The following is a 22722-nucleotide window of genomic DNA, read 5'->3' as shown; positions in this document are numbered from 1 at the left end:
TGGCTCCGAGCCCCCTCCCCGCGCCGGCCGTGTCGGGCGGGGTCCGCGGCGCCTGCGGGCCGCGAGCTCGGGTGCTGCAGTCTTTGGCGCATGGCTGTCAGGGCCTGGGCGGGGGTGAGGGTGGGGGTGGGGCGCAGGTTCAGAATAAACCAACAAGGGAATGGAGGCTTAATTGCCTTCCTCTGGACGAATCCTAAGACTTAAGAAGCCACACAGTTTTAAAGATGAAGACCATGAAATGCAGAAACATCTGGTTCGGATAGTTCAGCTGATCAGTTTCATGTTGTCTCAATTTGTCAGTGAGTTTTGCCTTTTTCTCTTCTCAGTTCCTTTAAAGGCAGTACAGAACGCACTAAACTGATAAGGTGAAGGAGCAAGGTTTAGAAAACAAGAGTAGTTGTATTTGGTTTACTGTAATGACTTGTTCTTTAAACTAAAGATACCGAACGTTGGAAGCAGGTATTATTTCATTCAAAGAGTAAGTACCTAAGCACTGAACACCTAAGTTGTTAAAAGGGCAGAATAGGCCCCATTTTTAGACCTAAACCAACCAACTTTATGGAATAGCTCTAGGGGCTTTTTAGAAAGGGAGATTTAAAGACACATTTCAAATTTAATAGCTGAATTGAAGACGTGAGGACAGAAACGGGGAAGGAAGAAATTGACACTGAAGGATGTTAGGAAGTAGGAAAAAATTTTAAAGTGAAGTATAATTGACATACAATGTTATTTTAGTTTCAAGTGTACAACATAGTGATTTTACATTTATATGCATTGTCAACCTCAGAGATAAAATAGCCAGTTATTTTGCCAGTAACATGGATTTATTTGGAAAAAGCAGAGAATTGCAATTTGGGACAGGCAAGCTATGGGAAAATCATAGGCAAATCAACAGAACAAAGGAGAGGGGCTTGTTTTTATTAGGTTTTGGGAGAAATTAGGGAGGATTGTTTGAAAAGTTCATTGAAGAAGAATGAGAGTTCAAGATCGTGGCTATTTCTCATTGGCTGCAAGTGGTGGTTAGAACAAGCTGGGGCAGAGAAGGATCTTTCATTTTTATAAAAGCAGTAGATAGAATTCCTACGTGAAAATGTTCTCCCTTGTACCAGAAGAAAAGTAACATTCTTTAAAAAAAAAGAAAAGAAAAAAAGTTCTTATCTTCCTTCTTCCTGCTGGTTATGCAGGCTCCACCTAGTACTATATGTTTTGAGAGTTCTGCCTTCAGGACTTCCCAACTCCATTTAAAATGAGATGTCCTTCATTTATGTTCATATTTACCCCCTTTTGATCAAGATCTTTCCTCTAAAGCATTGCTGACTAAGAAGCAGTTCTTCTACATTTAGTGGTTTTGTCCTTCAGTGCCTGGAAGGACTTTTCTTGGTTGTCATGTCTCACATGGGAGGGAAAGTGCGATTGGAAACCATTGAGGCCATATTTGAGTAATGAGGAAGAGTAGGAGGGAGAACTCTCAGGCATTTCTCATTTTAAACTCTATCTCTTATCAAGAGCTTAAGCATTGGAGATCATCTTGAAGAGCTGAGCTAGCATCACTCTCTTGGGTAAGTAATTTCTATAAAGATTTAACAGGCAACAGGTACAAAATGTAAAAATGCTTATATAAAGTAGAGTTAAAATTAACATGTTGTGTGATGGTTTTAAACCAGAAGCCCATACCTGAAGGTAACCAGCTAAATAGGTCAGAAGAGAAAGTAGGGGTCAGCAGATGAAAGTTATTGTAACCAATGGGCTTGTTCCCTGATTTTGTGTAATTGAGTTTCTGTTCTCCAGAGGCATTTATTCATATGCAACAGGTGGTATTTGCTATAGTATAAATGCCTCTTTGCTCAGCAAGTGGATAATCAAGGACCATGCTATTACGCAAAATTAATTTAGTCAGTCAATGAGTCACGTGACCATTGCTGGATTGCTATTGCTTTGGCTGTGGAATCAGCAAGCTTTCCTAATGTTAGGAAGAGATTTCTGATCATACATTCATTGGTACTTATTCTGACCCAAAGGAGAAAGGTTGGCCCTATGGAGGCATTCTTGGAGACATGTATGCCTCCTTGAAGTTCTCAGTTAAGGTGACCATGGAGACTTAATGGGGTGGACCAATGGGAAGCTTCAGAAATCTTACTTTGTAGCTGTCATCAAGGGACACCAGGTAAAATTAGCAGCAGCACTTGGGACAGGTGAAAAAATTCATCACAGGATGGACTAAAGTGTCACTATTGTCATGAACAGATCAAAGTTTCTGGTGACAAGCCCAACAATTAGATAAATTTCCCTCTTTTGTAATAGATAGAGAAATGCAGTTAAGAGCATTTCTTCTTAAGAAAAAGAGGGAAAGGATAGGTAGGAAGTAACAGTGGGAAATGGTGTGCAGGCTTAGTCTGGTCATCTTGGGAAAGCTGTCTCCTTCAGCTGTTGCCTGCTTCAATTCCTGGTCTGTTTGATTCGGAGGTCTCCAGTGCTTGAGTAGGACTGAATGTCAGGTGGAGCCTTCTTTAGCTGTGGGAAGTGTACCCAAGGCTTGAGTCTCTAAAGTTTGGCTGTTATCTGCATAGTGAGGAGGACCTAGTATAGTCCCTTCCAAGGATATTTAAGGAATCTTTGTTTTTATTGATTTCAGGTCAGAAGGGTAAGAGAAAATTGGAAACATTAGTTTGAAGATTTGTAGTCAGATATGTGACGAAATTAGGAGTTTAGATCTGGTCCAGCTTACAGGTGTGTGATAAAACCTTAGCAATAATTAGCAGGACAAGAATCTAATGTCTACAAAGGTGCAAACATAATTTCTCTCTCCATAATTATTCCCTTTTTTGCCAAAGATAATCATGGTAAACCTAATTTGTATTAAATTTGGTCTCATTATTTACATAAATGTGGCAAGAATAGTGATTGACCATGTAAACTCTTAAGATTACTAAATTGTATGCAAGGTACTAGGCCAATTTTCCCAAGCAGTTTCTTAAAATTGTCTGATTATATCTGAGTCTATGTATAGCTCTCTTGAGTATGATAATCTGGTCAAAGACTTGGTAATATAGCCAATATTTCCAGTTATTTTCTGTTACAGGGAGAATAGATTATTTTAACTTATGTAAATACTGTCATTAACAATAGAATGCTTAGTAAGTGTTTCTGAATCCTGGAGGTTTCAGGTAGGGAAAAAAGAGAAATATTTGATCTTTGCTTTCAAAAGTATATTTTACCAAATTGCTGTCACAGATGCTTAAGAGAAAAAGTTTCCTTAAATCTGGAAAAGTAAAACATTAGAGAACCAGTATAAGAAGTCATAAAAATGTAATCATCCTCATTAGTTCATTTAGTCTCCTGTATTAATTCTTGTTGATCTTGATATTGGGTTAGCAGCTTTATGAATCTATCAGTTTTCCATTAAATTTTTAGAAACTTTTGCCAAGTTCAGTGTTACCATGTTAAAGTTATCAGAAACCTGCATTCTTGAGTACTTGTCAGGGTCTTTTCCATGAATCTCCTTGAAGATGAAGTTCCTTGAAGCTGTAGGAACGTTTTTGCAAAGTATTGGAGCGAAACAGTAACTGTCTATAAATAACAAAAGACTTAAAAATAGCAAGAATTAAAGATTAAGAGTTCATTATAATGCAGTTCACAAGGGAATTAGGTTACTTCTGTGACATACAACATTTTAAGATAATAGCTGGAATTATGAATGATAACATGATACCAGGACATATCAGATTTCTAGGAAGGTTATGTAATTTCTGAAATACCTGTACACATACCTGCACAGATGTAACATAAAGGAGACCTAGTATTATTTCTTACTTGAAAATGCTTCCCATGCAATTTAACATATCAAATAATCCTAATTATTTTAATACCTTCCTTTTTATAAGGAGAGAGAACCAATCCTTTGAGATGCTCCAGGGACCCTCTGGAAAAATCCCAGAGGTAGTCTAATGTCAAAAAGAGTTCATTTAGAATTTGATTTTTGGAAAGTTTGTCAAAAATATTTAGTCAAAATAGGATCACAGATCACTATGAAATAATATTACTCATTTAACCCAAATGACAAAAAGATTTCAAAGGCAAATACAGAAGGTTACATAGTTCCAAGAAGCCTTAGCTCTTTCACAAATCAGTTTTAGCAAGGGATTGTCTACTGCAACCTATATTTTTTAAAAACTCTTTTTTTTTCTGACAGTTTCAATTTTATTACTTCAAATATTGTTTTCTCAATTTCAAAAACTTAAAAGTCTTTGAGTAAATGTAAGGCATTTGTTACAGAATAATTACAGATTTACTCTTAGGATAGCATAATTGCCTATGCATTACATTAAATGAATATAAACTCCTTCTATATAATATAGTTAAAATAAGCCATATGCTTTTTGGAAATTATAGTATGAGGTTTGTTTGTACTGGCTCATCCTGACATGGCTCTGCTATGCTGGAAATGATAGAATGGTGAGGTGGGAGGCAACAGGATCCCCACATTATTGCTGAAAAGGTTTGCTCCAAATTGAGTAGGCAGAATAAAGATTTGAAAGATGGCATGTCAACTTCTAAATTGATGACAGAGTTATAAATATCTGGGAAGCTACCAACAGAGTTTCCAGCCTTGCAATTAGTTAGAAGAAATGGGGGTTATTCTTTTAAACAAAGATTGCTGCCTGGCTCTAAATCTGAAAAGACAAAGCCTTTTCAGCTGGTTGCATAGACTCTTTTTGTTGCTCAGTTCACTGTGGTAAACAAACAGTGTCTTTCAAATGTGTTAGATCATTCCACAGTAAGAAATATAGTGTATATTATGGCCCAGGACATACTTACATATATAAAACCATTTAAGAAACTGAAATAAAAGCTTAATAAGCTGGCATGTATTTCCTATTTTTAGTATACATCATGCATATATTCCATTTTGCAGTTTGTGAAACCATTTTCTTATTTATATATAGATAATAAATACATAATAAATCTATAAATTATAGCTACATTGAAGATAAATGTTATCCACTTATCTGCACAAATATTCTCTATTTAAATAAATGTTAATCATAATTCACCAGTGGTCTGTAACCACAGTTTGGAAAATAAGAAGTTACAGTAAATCCTCCCACAGGAGGAGAAAGCTTTCATGGGAGTTCTGCTGCTTTCAGCTTCCAAAGGGGCACTTGCTGCTTTGCCTGCATTCTCTCAACTTCAGTGCAAAACAGTTTGTGCGGAGTTAGTTTACGCTTATTACTCTAAGTGTTTTGACATTTTCTCTTTGGTTCATTTTGTATTCTCAGCTCTTTTTCTAACCTTTTAAGCTATTTGTAATCTTTACTTCCCAGTAAAAACTGGAAAGCAGGCAATTGTGAATTGTCTATCATATATGAGCATCCTGTGGTAGATTAGCAAACTTATAAATACATTAAAAAATTTTAGAAGTATATTGTTCCTCATAATCAATTTTTTTCAGTATAGTGCAAAATATGTTTGTTAATAGACCCAAATATTTTTCCCTGTAAAAATTAAAAAGTCAAAAGTAAATAAATTTATGTTACCATTTAATGTTTATTTTACTTGGAAATGATTTAGATATTATTTGAAATCTATTATTTAGTTTAACTCAGTATAAACTTCTATCTTATTTTCATTTAAAAAAAACATTTGTTTTTAACAGTTATGCTTGGATTAGGCATTAAGAACAGCTAACCATCATCTTAAGTTGTTTTTCTTATTGGCAGATTCTGTAGCAAGTAGCATCTCAGTTGATCAGTGAGCCCAGGTAGAGAAAGTTGTGTAGTTGCATTCAATATTGACTACTCCGGGTGGGGAGGGTATAGTTCAAGTGGTAAAGTATATGCTTAGCATACATAAAGTCCTTGGTTCAATCCCCAGTACCTCCTCTAAAAATAAATAAATGAGTAAACCTAATTACCCCCCCCCAAAAAAAATTTAAAAAAAATTGATTGAAGACATGCCTGTTTTCATTAAACCAACATGTTTAAACTAGCTTTTTATTTATCAAAGAGTATGAACTTTGGGACTTGAAAAGCATTTAGAAACTTGAAAAACAAAAAACACAGTTTATTTCTGAGAGTATATTTGATTTATAGAAATAGTTTTTCTTTAAGTCACTAAAATAGAGCTCTTTACAAATTAATTTTGGCAGTATCATCCAGAGGTAGAAAAATATCATATACACATACAGACATACGTAATATACAGACACAGAGATCTGATGGTTTTTTTTTTTTTAAATTCAGCTCTGTCTGAGGTATAAAACTCAAAGGAAAAGTTGCATCCAAATTGTTTTCTGGCAGATGGAATAAGATAGGGTTACTTGCTCAGATGGTCGGTTTTCTACCAAAGATTTTTTATTTGCATGTTGTTAAGTCATTTTGTCTTTTAGAAGCTTCTGTATACCAATCAAATAATGAATTCCATCGTCTGTGAGAGGTTTGGGATCCTCTGTTTTAAGGGTGCCCCTTCCGGTGGGCTTATCTAAAACAAAACTTCCCCATAATGGCCATTGCAATTCCAAATTATCCAAAAGTTCACCCATTTTAACAGAAAGGCACCAGAGCCTGGTCCAAGGACCAGGTGAAACCTTTCTTGCCTTTGATTCCCTAAAACCTCTTAGTTATGAGGGCCCTGTTTTCCAACAGCTATTCTAAAACACCAGGAATTGTGTGCTTTTTTTCCACTTTTGAAAAGATAGGTGACTTACCAGGAAGCTTCATAAAAACAGATCCTAAATAAAGCCAGAGAACTCAAAATGCAAAGAATATGGAGCTACAATCCAGAAGAGACTTACTCTCAAACTCAAAAGTCAGTGAGAAAGCAGTGAGCTCAGTGGGCTCTGTGGGTACTGGCACCTGTTTGCTCACCAGCCTCAGAATTGTTGGGAATCTTCTTTGGATCCCACTTCTGATCACCAATTAATGTTGACCTCAAAAATAAAACAGCCAATTATTTTATCACAAAATGGGTTTATTTGGGAATAGCAGAGAATTGCAATTTGGGACAGGCAAGCTATGAAGAATCATAGGCAAGCCCAGAGGAACAAAGGAAAAGGCTTGCTTTTGTTAGGTTTTAGGAGGAAATTGGGGAAGGTGGTTTTGAAGAAAAGTTCATTGCAGAAGAGTTTAAAGGTTGTGGCTGTTTCTTACTGGCTGCAAGCAGTGTTAGAGTGTTGTTGCTGGGACAGAGATGGATCTTCCTTTTTTAAAAGCAGGAGATAAAATTCCTCCCTTGTACCAGAAGAAAAGTAACATTTTTTATCTTCCTTCTTCATGCTGGTTATTCAGGCTTCAAGAGTGGTATGTGCATGAGAGCTCCCCCAGGGACTTCAGGGCTTCCTGACTCCATTTAAAATGAGATTTTCTTTATTTTACAACATTACGAGATGATCACCATGATAAGTCTAGTTATCATTTGTCACCATTTAAAAGTATTACAATATTATTGACTAAATTCCCCATTCTGTGTATTATATCCCATGACTTATTTCGTAACTAGAAGTTTGTGCCTCTTAATCTTCTTCGTCTATTTTGCCTGTGCCCTGAACCACCCTCCTTTCTGGCAATCACCAATGTAAAACATATCTCTATATAATAACAACTGCTTTCTGATGTTATGTCAAGATAAATTAATTGGTTATAGCTTAGTACTTGTTACAAAGCCCAGATTATAGTGAATAGACTAGTTTTTTTTCCTCCCCCCTCTCTTTCTTTCAGGAAAATCTATTCCAAAACCATAAGCTACATTGCTAATACTTGGAAGCATATAAGGTGGTTAGTTAGGGTTAAAGTATGGCTTGGAAATGATCCTAGCAGAAATCTATTCCTATCATTACAATATTGAAAATATCCTCCCAGTGATAGTGTATTAGTAACAACAACAACAAAAAAAGATAAACATAAGACAGTAAAAATTCATAATTTATATTCAGCTATTATCTTATTCAAATTTGATAAAGGCTTCACCCTTCATATCAAACAAATAATAAATTTACACTGTTAATAAGTGTTTAAAGGTTTTCAAGTCAAGATCCAAATTTGTACATGTTTCCTAAACAGGGTTATAGAGGACAGGAATATAGTTGAATATTATCTCACTTACTCTTAAAAGAAGATGGAAAATAATTAGCTTTCCTTGACTGGAAAAAAAAATGAGTTTTAGGTAACATACTGCTGAACTCCATTTTGCTGTCTGCTCTGGATGAAAGCCATTTGAAAGCAAGCACCTGTCTCCTCCTAGCTCTTCAGAACCTTAGAAATTTAACTGCAGAGAATTTCTCCTGTGAGCCTATATGTTTCCTCAGAGACTTTTCTAAAATCATTAACTTTGCTAGCCTTATTATTTGTGAATTCCCCTGCTGTGAATGAGGAAGCACTTGATGTTTTTTTTTTTTTTAGGTCCCTAATGATACCTTAGGTTTTCAGAGAGTAATAGAATCATAAGGGACCTTTAAATATAATCTAGTCTGGTATCTTTATGCCAGAAAAATATTGAATGATACTAAGGTAGTTTATTTTGCTACCTCATTAGTACTTGAGGGGAAAGACTTTATTTTTCTTTTTTACCCAAACTAAACTTAGATGGGTCTATTTGTTTATATTGTATATGATGTATATAATTTGTCTATATTTAATAACTAAATAGTAATTATTTATTGCTGGAATGTAAATATAGTATTACCCACTACCTTAACATCGTTCTATTGATTATATAGGTCTTTTGTCAGGCTGTTTCAGGGCCTGCAACTATTTGCTTTGAGTCTTTGATATAGTGGGAAAACCCTGTGTTGCTATTTGCCTCCCATCTTTGATACTTAATATCATGGCCATTTGCTACTGTTCTAACAGTCAGGAACATTTTTGATAGTTCCATTTTGTGGTTTAGACACAAAAATTCACAAAATATTTTGTTCATTTAGCCAGCTCTATAAGGAAAGACAGAAATAACAAGTAGCAACAATTTACCAAGTATCAACTATTTTCAAACATTTGGCCTTTTATTCTTATTTATTATATTGTTACAAATTTATTTATGTTACTTTGTGTTCTTTTTTCACAGATGGTATAGGGGAAAGAAAACAGGCTTTGATTTCAGATCTAGTTTCAATTCTATGTTAGTTAATAGTGGTATGACTTTAGACCCTTAATTATCTTTCTCAAGCTTCATTTATGAATGGAAATCAATACTAGCTTAGAATCATCTTTTTTATTTGGGTTTTTTAACTTATATATTTTTATTTGGAAATGTTTATATCTGTACAGTGAAACTAAATTTTGGAGTCACTGGATGTCATTAGTTTGGATATCATTAGTTAATTATAAAAGCTAGACATGGAAATTATTTACATGAAAGATTTCAGAACTTCAGTGGAATGAGCAGCTTCATGTGATGTCATTTCAATAGCTATTTATTTCAGTCTGCATACTTTCCAAGAATGTCACCATCTCTAAATAAGAAGTGATCCTTGTTGTCTAGAACTACTTTAGTCCTTTATATTCTGGGAGAAGAACTTTATATCCAACTTTCCACTAAGTAGTTGAATCTAGCCTTTCCTTTAGAGCCCAATCCAACAGCTACTACTGTTGCTTGCGATACTTTTCCTTGAGATTTTTCTGGAAGCATAATGCCTCCTTTGGTTACAGTTTCAACTGTATTCCTTTCAACTAATACTTGGTCAAAGAGGGGAAGAAGCTTTCTAAATGCCTGTCCTGCAGTGTTTTCGGCCGCCACTGCAGTTCCTACGCCATCTCGTGTCTCCACTACAAGGAGAGACCCACAGTCAGAATCATCTTTTTATCATGCTGTAATATTCAATCCCATTAGTAAATTCTATCAGTTTTATCTTCAAAATATGCCCATTACTTTCTATCAGATCACCTTATTTCATAGCATTTATAGAATATGAAATTACCTTTTTTTTGTATATTTATTTACTTGTTTAAAATTTCTCCCTAATTGGAATATAAGCTCCATGTCTGTTTTTGTGAAAGTCAATCTTGACTGCCCTTCCAAAGACCACTTTCTACCATTATTCATTGCCAAGAGAAGCCCTCCTCCCTTTTATTAAGAGTATGCATGTGCTCAATCCCAGGGGACAAATTGAGGGAACCCTGTTTCCCTTTGCCAGATACTTGCTTTCTCAGTCTCCTTCATAATTGGACACAGTTCTGGTTATTGGAACATACAGGGAAGTCTGCTAGAGTGTTTCTGGGAATGGTTTTTCACCCTGTTCAAAAGAGATTACACCCTGAGGAAAGCCCTTTTACTTTATTCCTATCCCTTGCTTTCTGCTTTTGGAAATGTTCTGTGAAGGTTTGATTCCTGGAGCCACCTTAAGACTTTGAGTCTTTGGGGAGGGGGGATAGTAGGTAATAAGGTTTATTTATTTTTAATGGAGATACTGGGGATTGAACCCAGGACCTTGTGCATGCTAAGCACAGACTCTTACCACCAAGCTATACTCTCTTCCCCCACCAACTTTGAGTCTTTTCATGTAAAGAGAATCGAAGAGATGCCAACTTAGTGCTCTGACACTGTGAAGCTGATTAGCCAAACTTAAAACCACCCGTCTCTAAATTTACTGTTACATAGTAGGTGCTTAATATGTAATTTGTTGTTGGATGTTGCATTTGATGATTGGATACAAGGTATGAGGAAACTGAGAAATGAAAGTTTATTTTCAGGTTTTTGGTTTAAATAACTGGTTAAATGGTTTTTGTTTTTTTGTTTTTTTTTTAAACTGAGATCAGAATCCTGAAGGAAGAGGTGGGAACTGAAGAAGAGACACGGGGGAAGCTAACAGTTTAGCTTTTGACACATTTTGAGGTTTAAGAGACTGTGGTACATATACCTAGAGATGTCTACTAGTCAGTCATATATGCAGGTACGGAAAAAGGAGAGAGATGCAGATTTGATGTCTTCAACATAAAGATGATAATTAAGCCACGAGGATGGTGAAGACCACTCAGGGAAATATGCAGAGCTGGAGAGTGGTAGTCTTAATGGAGAGCCTGGCTTTAGTAGGGAGTCTGAAGAATGATCATACTTAAAGTAGAGAAAAGAATTCTATAAAAGGAGTATGAGAAGCAATGTTTGGAGAGGGAGAACTTAGGGGCTCTCACAATCCAAGGAAAGAGAGAGTTTCAAGGAGAAGTTGTAGAATGTCAAATGTTGCAGAGGGTAAAGACTGGAAAGTGTCCATTGTGTGCATGTAGAAAACAATATGGCTTCTATTTTTATTTATTTGACGTGTATGTGTGTGTGTGTGTGTGTGTGTGTGTGTATTTTTTTTTTTTAATAGAGGTACCGGGAATTAAACCCAGGACTTCGTGCATGCTAAGTATTCACTCTACCACTAAGCTATACCCAACCCCCTGGACATATATTTATTGAGAACCTACCATGGCAGATACTCCTTTTAAGTGTTGGGTAGATATAATGATGAATAAAATACGTCCTTTCCCTCATGGATTTTATATTCTAGTAGGAAGAAAGAAAATGAACATATGGCAAAGAGATATGAACTACAATGTCAGGTAATCTAATAGGCTCTATGAAGAAAAATAACTCTGGGAAAGAGATTGAAGTTACAGAGGGGTACTATTTTAGATAGAGTGATCTGGGATGTCCTCTCTGAGGAAGCAGTTATTTGAACAAAGACCTGAATGAAGTGATAGAGTAGGCATTTCAAGCAAAGGGGACATCAAGTGCAAAAGCTCTGAGGTTGAGGATATGTGTCTTTTTAAGGCAACTCCAATAAGTCAATGAGACCACAACAGAGTAAGTAAGGGGGACAGTGTTATGAAATGAGATCAGAGAAGTAGCCGTGTAAATAGTCTAGATCATGTTATGGTCTTTCATATTAGCCATGGAAAGACTGTGTTTTATTCTGAAAATTGTGGGAAGCCATTACATAGTTTTGAGCCATGCTGTATTCTGTCTTAGATCTTGAAAGGCTTGTTCTGGCTGCTGTGAGAATAAACCACAGGAGCTTAAGAGTGGAGTAAGGACTATGAACTGGAAGGGAATTACAGTAATGCAGATAAGAGGTGAAAGTTGCTTGGACCAGGGTGGACCAGTAGTGGTGGAGGTGGTAGAAAGTGGCAGGTTTCTGGATATATTTTGAAGGTGATGCTGACAGGATTTAGTAATGCATTGGATGGAGGGTGAGAAAGAGAGAGGCATCAATCATGACCCCAAGCTTTTTGGCCTGAGTAACACTGGGGAATACTGAAGGAAGAGTGGGTATAGGGAAATGGAATCAAAAGTTCAGATGTGGATATGTTGAGTTTGAGATGCAGTGTGTTAGACATCTAAGGAGAGATTATTAGGCAGAGGGCTAAAGTGCAGAGAAGTCATGTTGGAGATAAATTTAGGAGTCATCAGAATAGAAACTGGATGAGGTCACCTAGGAAGAAAATGTAGATTAAAAGAGGTCCAAGGACTAAACCCTGGAGCACTTTAGCTTTTCAGAATTAGGAAGGGTATCCAGTAGTTGAAAGTGAGAAGGGCCAGATAGTGGTGTAGGGAGAAATTATGAAAAGTGTGTTCTGGAATCCAAATGAAGAAAGTGTTTCAAGCAGAAGAGTGATAACTGTGTCAGATTTTTCTGGGAGGCTGGATAAGATGAAGTCTGAGAACTGGCAAGTAGATTTGGCACTGTAGAGATCACTGGTAACTTGGGCAAGAGTAGCTTCAATGAAACCCAGTAGGGCTGAATGAAGCCCTGATTGGGGTGGGTTTAAAAGAAACTGCAAGGTGAGGAAGTGGAGAAAATGGAATAATAACCTCTTCTGAGGAATTTTGCTTTAACAGAATAAAGAGTGATAGCTGGGATAGCTGGATAGGGATGTTCAGTAAAGGGGAGATTTTTTTTCATATGGGAGGTATTTTATATTTATTTGCTAATGAGAATTAAAAAAGAGAGGGAAAATTGATGATGTGGGGGAAGGAAGGGATGATTTAAGGAGCAAAGTTTTAAAATGGTGAAATGGGAAGGGTTCAAGTGCACCACTGAAAGGGTTACCTTTGCAGAGAAAGGAGCACACTAGTTCATCCACTGACACAGGAGGAAGCCAGGGTATGAGTTTGGATTCAGGTTGGCAGTTAGACTTGGTGGTGAGACTATGTGGAATTTCTCTTCTGATTGCTTCTTTTCTCTCCCCAACTCAGTGAAATAAGAAAACAGGTAATTTCTCCTCATCTTCCTGCCCCCCTCCATTCCTGAATAACTACAGAACCCTGATTTTGTTGAGAGGAAGGCTGAGCTTCTGTTCCAAGTACTCTATGGGCATCCACGTGACCAAGTTCTGGTAAGTTATTAGTGGAAGTTTTTTGGTTGGGTTTCTGAGAAACAAGGTTGACTGAGCTGGCATATGTCTTTGGCCTTTCTCTTTTTCTTGCCTAGAATGTGGACATGATGACTGGAGTTCTAGCAACCACCTATGATGATAAAATGATTTTAAGCCATTACTAAAAATGCAGGAAGATAGAATCTAGGTCCCTGATGACATTGTGGAGCTGCCACACAAGCCCTAGATTGCCTACCTCTGGACTTCTTATTCTGGGAGAAAATAAAATAATTTGTTTAAGCCTCACTGATTCCTGCCTCCCCCCCCCCTTTATTTTTCTTGGGGATATGTGTGTCTTTGTTATTTGCAACTGGTTATAATTCATAACTGGTGTGGTGATAGGACCTTGTGGAATTTTTCTTCCTTTTTTCTCTTTCTTTTTTTTCCTTTGTCAGTAAAATGGGGAGGGGAGAGGTCATTCGCTTAATGTGAGGATTGGAGAGGGAATGTGGGAATTTGAGGTGAGAAAATGTATAAATTAATCATGTCTGAGAGTGGGAGAGTAAATTAACTAGGGAAATAGAGTAGAATTTCCAGGTACTGTTGAAGATACAGTAGGTTTTCCAGACATTTCTGTTTGTAAATATAAAATGAGATCAGTCATCCTGTTTATGTTTTTCTTTAGTCAGGTTTAGTTGCTCAGGTGAAGTATGAAATAGGTGGAGAGTTGGATTTATCCAGGATTGGTGTTTTGCTAAAACTACTAGGCCACCATTGTGAGTTAGAAGATGAAGTAGACTAGAGTTACTGAGAAGATAATTGAATAGCTGAATGGATTTTTTAAAAACATGTAATAAAAACAATAAACTTGGAAACAAAACTTTAACACATTTTTTGTAATAGATAAAAATTTCTGTGATTCAAACATTGAGAAACTTTGCTCCTGCCCTGTGATGGTAAATTGTATGTGTCAACTTGAGATGCTAAGATAGCTGACTAAACTTTATTTCTGGATGAGTCTGTGAAGATGTTTCTGAAGAGATTAGTATTTGAATTGGTGGATTAAGTAAAGCACATGGCCCTCCCTAATGTGAGTGGGCATCATCCAGTCTGTTGAAGGCCTGAATAAAGCAAAAAAGGCAGAGAGTGGTTGAATTCACTTTCTCTACCTACTGACTGAGCTTGGATATTGATCTCCTCTGGTCCTTGGTATTCCTGGTTCTCAGGCTTCAGCAATCTGTATCATTAGCTCTCCAGCCTTTGAATTACACCACGGCTTTCCTGGGTCTCCAGCTTGTGGACAGACAGCAAAGAGTGGGACTTCTCAGCTGCTATAGCCAATATCTTATAAAATCTTCTCTGTTCTCTCCCAATCCCTCCAACCCCTGTTCTGTTTCTCTGGAGAATCCTCACTAATACACACCCCTATGCTCATTCATCCCATTCCCTCTCACTTCCCCCTATAGAGAAGCATTTGTATTAGTTTGTTGTGGATTCTTATGGTGTTTCTTTATGAAAATAAAAATATTGATTGATCAATCTATTCTTATTTCACTCTGTTCTTACAAAAAGGTAGTTGTAAACTATAGTGCATGCTGTCTGTACCTTGCTTTTTTTCACTTGTCAGTATATGCTGGATATCTTTTCCTGTCAATACCTGGAGAGTATTCTCATTATTTTTATTTTTCATTCTGTTCTTATAGCTGTGTCATGATTCATTAATTTTTTGAAAGCAAGGCCTTTATTTGCAAGAACTAGGTTTTGTTACAGCTTTGTGGGTTCCACAGAGTCAGTATAGCAGGACTTCTTATTTAAAATTCATGCCAGGATCCACAGAAATGTGAAGAATGCATGATGTTAAAAAAAATCATTATCTCTCCAAAAAGAAGTAAGAATTCAGCCAGCAGACAGGAAATTGTGAATCAAAGGCAGAGTGATTAAGGTTTAGCTGCTTGTGGGTTCCTGAGACAAAATCCAGCATTCCTGTGTCTTACTGCACTGGGTCTTGGCTCTGGCAGTTGAAGTGAGGATAGATTAGCCAGTTGAAGAGATGTTCTAAGCAGATGAATCTTATGTTTCACTTTCTAGGGTATAGCCTTGCAGGACTGTAAGACTCTTAAAGAAATGCAACATCTAAGATAGTGCCCGAGCAAAAAAGTGGCCGTGGCTAAAGGAGGTGCCTAGGCAAACTAAAAGCAGCCTTACAAATTCCTTTCCCACACCCCACCATGATGGGCAAAACAGCTGAGAGTTCCAAAGTATCCAATGGGATGTGGAAGTTCTGAGAAGGCTGGCAAACTGAAAGAGACTTGGAGCTGGAGTAAAAAGGACTCAGACTAGAGGCCAAGGCAGGAACCCTAGATATCAGCACAAGAAATCTAAAGACAGGCAGGGTGAACTACAACTCAGCAGAGACCAGCATGGATGGAAGACCGTACAGGGATCAGATTCCCTTCCTCCAATTCGAGAATCATACCCAAGTCTCTCTAGGAACTTAGATCACCTTAGAGAGGATAAGAGAAGGAGAGGGTAGAAGAATTTGAATCTTGATTTTGACTAAATATTTACTCAAATGAGACTATTTTAAACAAGAAGTAACTGATATACCTTGAAAGTAGTGCTTAAGTTTTTGCAGTTTCTGGGGGTTTGTGAGATGATGAATTTCAGTTATAGAGAAGGGAACTCCAAATGAACTATAAAAAAAAAAAAGGGAATTAATACTAATAGGCCTTTGGCAGAGATGTGGGAGCATTTGGAAAATTTTATATGAGATATCAAGCGAAAAATGAAGCAGTTATGAAGTTCTGGAAAAATAAAAGTTTGTAATGAGAAAGGAATAATGATTACAGTGCATTGTTTGCTTAAGCAATGAATAATACTTAAATCATAATCATAATGTAAGCACTGGCTGACTTAAATTAAAACTATGTTGACAAGATGGCCAGGAGGCAAAGTATGAGAAACAAAAAAGAACTAAGTTCTCAACAAATACAGTGAAAAGTAAATAAATAAATAAATAAAAGTCTAATAAAGTAATAAAATAAAATAAGTCTAATAAGATTAAAAAATAAATAAGTAAATAAAAGTCTAAAATGGATAAATCAAGAAATAGCAGCATAGACATAATATTTAGAAATAAGTAGGTTAAATCCAAGGGAAATGGTTGGATGAATTGGGGGTAATTTCCTCTGGTGAACAGATGCGGTGAACTATAACTCAGACCTCATGAACAGATCTAGGGTAGGGGAGGAATGATGCAGGAAAACTGTTGTTTTAAAATAATAGTATTTGACTTGTGGGTTTTGTAAATTTTTTATTGAAATATAACATCTATGTAACAACCTATATACAGAAAAGGGTACAACTCATAAATGTACAGCCTGATAAATTAACCTAAAGTGAACACACTTGCGCAAATTAGCACCCAGATAAAGAATATTTCATTTTTAAACTTTGTACATGTATTCATTGGTAAATATTTAAAATTAATAATAATAAAGAGTTAAGATATCAGGAGAGATAAAATGCTTTTGATAACACTGCTTTTGAAAATACTTCTAAGATCTGAAGCACTGCTGTTCAATATGGTAACATCTAGCTACATGTGGCTGTTGAACCCTTGCAGTGTGACACGTCTGACTGAGAAACTGAATATTTTATTTTTGTAAATTTTAATTATTTTTAAGTAGTCACATTTAGTGGCTACCATATTGGGCAGTGACCATCTAGAGACTTGAGTACTTAACTTTTCTATACAGAGAAGAAAGGAAGGCTCAGTTTCCTCAGGTTAAATGAGAGCTGGTGACGAAGCATTTTGAAAGTGATGAAAATAAAGTACTAATAATAACTAAAGAGGATTAAGGAGAAGAGTTTAAGTAGAGATTAACTATGATCTGAATTTATGTATATGAACTACATAGGAAAGGAGTACAGATTCAGAAAATAATTTTAAAACTGAGAAAGCAAATAATTCCTACAGCGGTTACAAAGGAAATACTTAATAGGCTGATGTTTACCCGGTGAAAAGAAAATGGAAGTCTCAGTATTGATTGGTAAGATTTGTGGTGATTAAAAAACCTTCCTTCAAAGTTTCTTCAATCCAGATGTATTGCTTTTAAAATTAAAATTAATGTTAACAAAAGGTCAGTATAAAGTAAAATGGTGGATTAAGGGAAAGAAGTATTTATTTTTGCCCTTTACCTACTTTGTAAAAAAAAAAAAAAGCTTTACTGAGATAATTTACATTCCATAAAATCTACACCTTTAGAATGTACAATTCAGTGTTTTTTTTTAGCATATTCATAGAATTGTGTAGCTGTCATCACTCTCTAATTTCAAAACATTTTTATCACCCCAGAAGAAACTTTGGTACCCATTAGCAGTCATTTCTCATTCATCCCTCCCCTAGTCCCTGGCAACTAATTTACTTTCTGTTTTCTTGGATTTGCCTATTCTGGACATTTCATATAAATAGAATCATACAGTATGTGACTTCTTTTACTTAGCATGTTTTTAAGGTTCATGTATGTTGTAGCATCTATCAATATTTCATTTCTTTTTATTGCTAAACAATATTCCATTGAATGGATATACAACATTTTCTTTATCTGTTCATCAGTTGATTGACTTTTGGGTTGTTTGCACTTTTCAGCTATTATGAATAATGCTTTATGAATATTTATAAAAATTTTTGTGTGACTGTATGTTTTTATTTCTCTTGGCTACATATCTTAAAAGTGGAACCAGCAATGTATCAGTGTTCCAGTTTTTCTCTATCCTTGCTTGTGTTTGATATTGTCTGTCTTTTTGATTATGGCCATCCTACTGGATGTGTAGTGGTGTCTCATTATATTTTGATTTGTATTTCCCTAATGGCTAATGATGTTGACACTTTTTAATGTGCTGGTTGGCCATTTGTACATCTTCTTTGGAGAAATGTTTATTCAAATGTTTATCCTTTGAGCATTTTTTAGTTTTTATTTTTATTGTTGGGTTGTAATATTTCTTTATATATTCTGGATGCAAGTCCTTTCTCTGATACATGATTTGCAAATATTTCCTCCCATACCAAGGGTTTTCTTTTCACTTTTCTTATGGTGTCTTTTGAAGCACAAAAATTTTTAATTTTAATGAAGTTCAATTTGTCTTCTTTTTCCTTCTGTTGCTTGTGATTTTGTTATCATATCTAAGAAGCCATTACCTAATCCAAGATCATATTTACTCCTGTATTTTCTTCTAAGAGTTTTAAAGTTTTAGCTCTTATGTTTAGATCTTTGATCCATTTTGAGTTAATTTTTGTATGCTGTGAAGTAGGAGGCTGTATTGGTTTCCCAGGGCTGCCATGACAAAGTACCACAAACTGTGTTACTTAACAGAAATTTATTCTCTGGTAGTTCTGTAGGCTAGAAGTCTGAAATCAAGGTGGTGGCCAGTTTGATTACTTTTGGAGGTCTGAGGGAGAATCTGTTCCATGCTTCTCTCTTAGCTTCTGATGGTTGCTGACAGTCCTCGGAATTCCTTGTCTTGTAGACATACCACTATAATTTCTGCCTCTATCACTACATGGCATTCTCCCTATGCATATGTGTCTTCACATGGCCTTCTTATAAGGACACCAGTCATTTTGGATTTACAACCTACTCTAATCCAGCAATACCTCATTCTAATTAATTACATCTGCGAAGACCCTACTTTTAAATACGGTTACATTCTGAGGTTGTGGGTAGACATGAATTTTGGGAGTAGGGGGACACAATACAGGGTCTAGCTTCATTTCTTTGCATATAGATATGCAGTTGTCCCAGCACTGTTTTCAGAAAAGCGTATACTTTGATGCACCTTGTTACAGCCTGGCAAGGGTGAAGGTCTAGGCTCGCTACTCAGCTTGTTGACATGGGTGGGGTGAGGCCACAGATTTTTCTGTAGTGTTTGGCTGGGGAAGAACAGTTATTATCTAAAAGTTTTGTTTTGCTAGACTGCCCCTTTCCCTACCCCATAACCTTATTAGCATACAAAGACATTCTTCTTACTCAGGATAGTCTGAAGATTTTAAGAGCTCTGTTCGAGGAAATAAGAGACAAAGACCAAATATTTATTTTTTATTATACCACAGCCATTTAATTTGCATTTACATTTATTCTTTTGCATTCTTTATTCCTTTTATTTGCTTTTCTTGATTTACTCACTGGGACCTTCCTTAGAGTGATCAAAAATGTGGTGTTAATGAGCATTTGTCTCTTGTTCCATCTCTCAAAGGGAGTGGTTTCAACTTTAAATGTGATGTTTGCTGTCGTTTTTCTTACAGATATCTTTTATCAGATTAAGATTTCCTTAGTTTGGTGAAACTTTTATCATGAATAAATGTTGAAGTTTAGCAAATGCTTGTTCTGCATCTATTGAAATTCTCTTTTGATTTTTCTCTTTTACTCTGTGGCAAGTTTTACTGATTTGTTTCCTAAAATTAAGATGACCTTAAATTGCTATGATAAATCGGTTAGCAGATGGAGGGACCCCTAAATTAGGAAGCCCACCAAAGTGTAGGTTCTTACCACTGGCTGTGAAAGAATTCGCACAGCAGAGGCAGAGGGACAAAGTGAACACCTGTTTTATTGCTCAGAAGGGGAAAGGGAAGGAAAGGGCTTGAGCAGGGAAAAGGGAAGAAAAGCTCTCCAATGAGGAAGAGGTGTTTGAGTGGGGAGTCATCAGCCAAGATGGGCAGTAGGGACAGCTCTGGCTTAGGTTAGGCCATGTGGACATTTATGAGAGACTTCCACCATCATGTCCTTGTTCTGGATCGATGGAGCCAATCAGTCCTTGTTCGAGTTTTTCAGTCTGTATGGGCTTTTCTGGTTGTTGTCATGGCAACCATCAACTGTCAAGGTGATGGTAGGTGTGTCATTTAGCATGTTAATATATTACAATGAGCATGTAATGAGGCTCAGTGTCCACTGGAAGTCAAATCCTCCACCATCTTAGACTGAGCAGGTTCTAAGTCTTGTTTCTTCTCTGCAGCCGCCTCCTGAGACTTAGATAAGAGTAATTGGTTTCTATTTGAGAGAAGGGCAGGGGTATGATCCTGGGGTAACATCTTGGTAACACAAAGGAAGTTGCTTTTAATCAGAATTAGTGGACTCAGCATCCCCTAAAGAGACCATCTCTAAAGATTCTGTTTGGCCATGAAAGTTTTATAGGGAAATGAAGGAATAATCTCAGTTAATCTTTGAGATAGGTGGTCTTCCCCTCCCCCAATGCCTGCAGGCTTGTCTTAATCAACTGCTTGAGCCTGCTCTTCTATGACTTAGGGAGGTCTGGGAGACTTAAGCTTTTCTATAAACAAGAGGCAGGGGTTGGGGAGGGCCCACAGAGTCCTGCTCGCTTTCAAAATTAGGCTACAGTGTATCATATTTTAGAATATATTACTAGATTCAGTTTGCTAATATTTCACATCAATGTTTATGTGTGAAATTGGTCTGTAATTTGCCTTTTTCATATTTTTTCTTTCAAAATTTGATATAATTTTGATAGATTCATAAGGGAATGTGCCATCACTTTCTATTCTTTGGAAGAGTTGGTATAATACTGGAATTTTTTTCCTTGAAATTTGGTGGAACTTGCTAGTAGAGCAATCTGAGCCTGGATGGTGGTAGTGGTGTTGTTATGGGAAGATTTTTTTTTAAATTTATAATCTGTTTATTTAGTGGTTAGGTGATAATTCAGATTTTTTATTTCTTCTTGAAGTTTTTTTCTCAGTTCATCTGTATGTACAAATCTATTGGAATTAAATTCTTCATAATATCCTTGTTTACTTTTTTTAGTACATATGACTTCTTTGGTGATGACTCCTTTTCTTCTTGATATTGGTTATTTGCGCCAATTCTGTTTTTTTCTTAATTAGTTTTATCAGAGGTTTATCAATTGTATTATTATGTTTAAGGGACCAACTGTTGGCTTTACTGGTCCTCTTTATGTGGGTTTGTTTTCTGTCTCGTAAACTTAGCTGTTATCTGATTGTTTTCTTTTAATATTGATTGATTGATTGATCGATTGATCGATTGATCGAAGGTACTGGGGACTGAACCCAGGACCTCCTGCACGCTAGGCATGCACTCTACCACTGACCTATATTCTCTCTCCTCTAATATTTTATTTCTTTTATTGTTCTTTTTCTGGTGTCTTAAGATAAATACTTACTCTTTAATGTTTAGCTTTTATTCTTTTCTGGTATACACATTTAAGGCCATAATTCCTTGTGTCCTTGTACAAAAAACAAAACAAAACAAAAAAACACACCAAAATCCTATATTCTACAATTGTTGAGTACAATATTCTCTATATATCCATTAGTTCAAATTTGTTCATCAGGATATTCAAATGTTTTATTTCTTCACTTTTATTTGTATGCTTATTATTAAGATGTGTTTGTGGTAATTTGTTATTGCAGCTCTAGGAAATTAATAGAATTGTTAGAGCAGGCAGTTAGCTAGATATGAGCAGAGAAAGGGGGGCATAGGCTAGGTGACAGGAAACCATACAGCTTGTGACAACAGGGATGCTAGAGGCAGACAAAGAAAGGTGAGAAAAGGCCAAATCTTGTCGGAATGTAACCTTTTGCTCATTATGCCCTCGTTATAAGAAAATTAGCCTTGCAGATAAGAAGTACCCATCATGCACCAACACCATGACACTTTTGATCAAGACTACATAAAGACAAAAATCCCTCCTACCCCCGGGAAGGTGTAGCTGGGATGAAAATCAGGACATAATGACCCAAACTCCTCCCTCCCAAAGAATGTTCTGCCCAATGATTTTCATACCTCATATAATCAGCTTGCCAAAGAAACTTAGGGCAACTACTCACTTGAGCCTGCCCCCTCTCCCTCCTGAGAGTATATACTATCGCTTAATAAAACCTCGCTTTGCTTTCATGACCTCTGTGTCTCGTCTTCTTTCTGTGATAAGACAAGAACCTACTCTTTGGCAACACAATAACTTTAATTTTTAACTTCTGCAATTTCTATTTTATTCTACTTCTAATCTGCTTGGTTATCTTTTATTGTTTCCTATTTCTTACAGATATTTCTAAACTTGTCTTTATTTATTTATTTTTTGAAATGTAATGTGCAGTTTTTAAGAAGCTAGATCTGTTAATTCCAATATCTAATGCCTTTGCTGACTTACTTATACTGGGTAATGCCTTATTTCCTTATATTGCATAACTTTTTTGTTTTTTAACTAACAAACCTCATTTTCCTTGGGAAATTAGATTGGGGTGGGGGATTCTTTGACGCCTAATATAAGGATTTGCTTTTTCTTCTGCCAGATGCCTGGAGGCACTACTAGTCTAGGATGACTTTAAACTGAACTCATTCCACTTCAGCTGCACTGGCCTTCCTACTGTTCCTTGAACATAGTAAATATGCTGCTTTGCCTCAAGGCT

General features: G+C 36.3%; 1 long non-coding RNA gene and 1 pseudogene across 1 annotated transcript; one reads left to right on the top strand and one right to left on the bottom strand.

The window, feature by feature from the left end:
- The first annotated feature begins 68 nt into the window (after nucleotides 1–68).
- Nucleotides 69–17695, top strand: LOC123619498 (uncharacterized). The gene is made up of 4 exons (XR_006728128.2): nucleotides 69–299; nucleotides 1507–1559; nucleotides 13168–13307; nucleotides 13403–17695. It is a non-coding gene; the product is annotated as an uncharacterized LOC123619498 (long non-coding RNA).
- Nucleotides 7786–10149, bottom strand: LOC141579481 (10 kDa heat shock protein, mitochondrial pseudogene; annotated as a pseudogene).
- Nucleotides 17696–22722: the final 5027 nt, after the last annotated feature.

This window comes from Camelus bactrianus, chromosome 12, assembly GCF_048773025.1.
Source record: "Camelus bactrianus isolate YW-2024 breed Bactrian camel chromosome 12, ASM4877302v1, whole genome shotgun sequence".
Lineage (NCBI taxonomy): Eukaryota > Metazoa > Chordata > Mammalia > Artiodactyla > Camelidae > Camelus > Camelus bactrianus.
The sequence above is the reverse complement of the archived record's forward strand: the minus strand, read 5'-3'. Positions and strand labels throughout refer to the sequence as shown.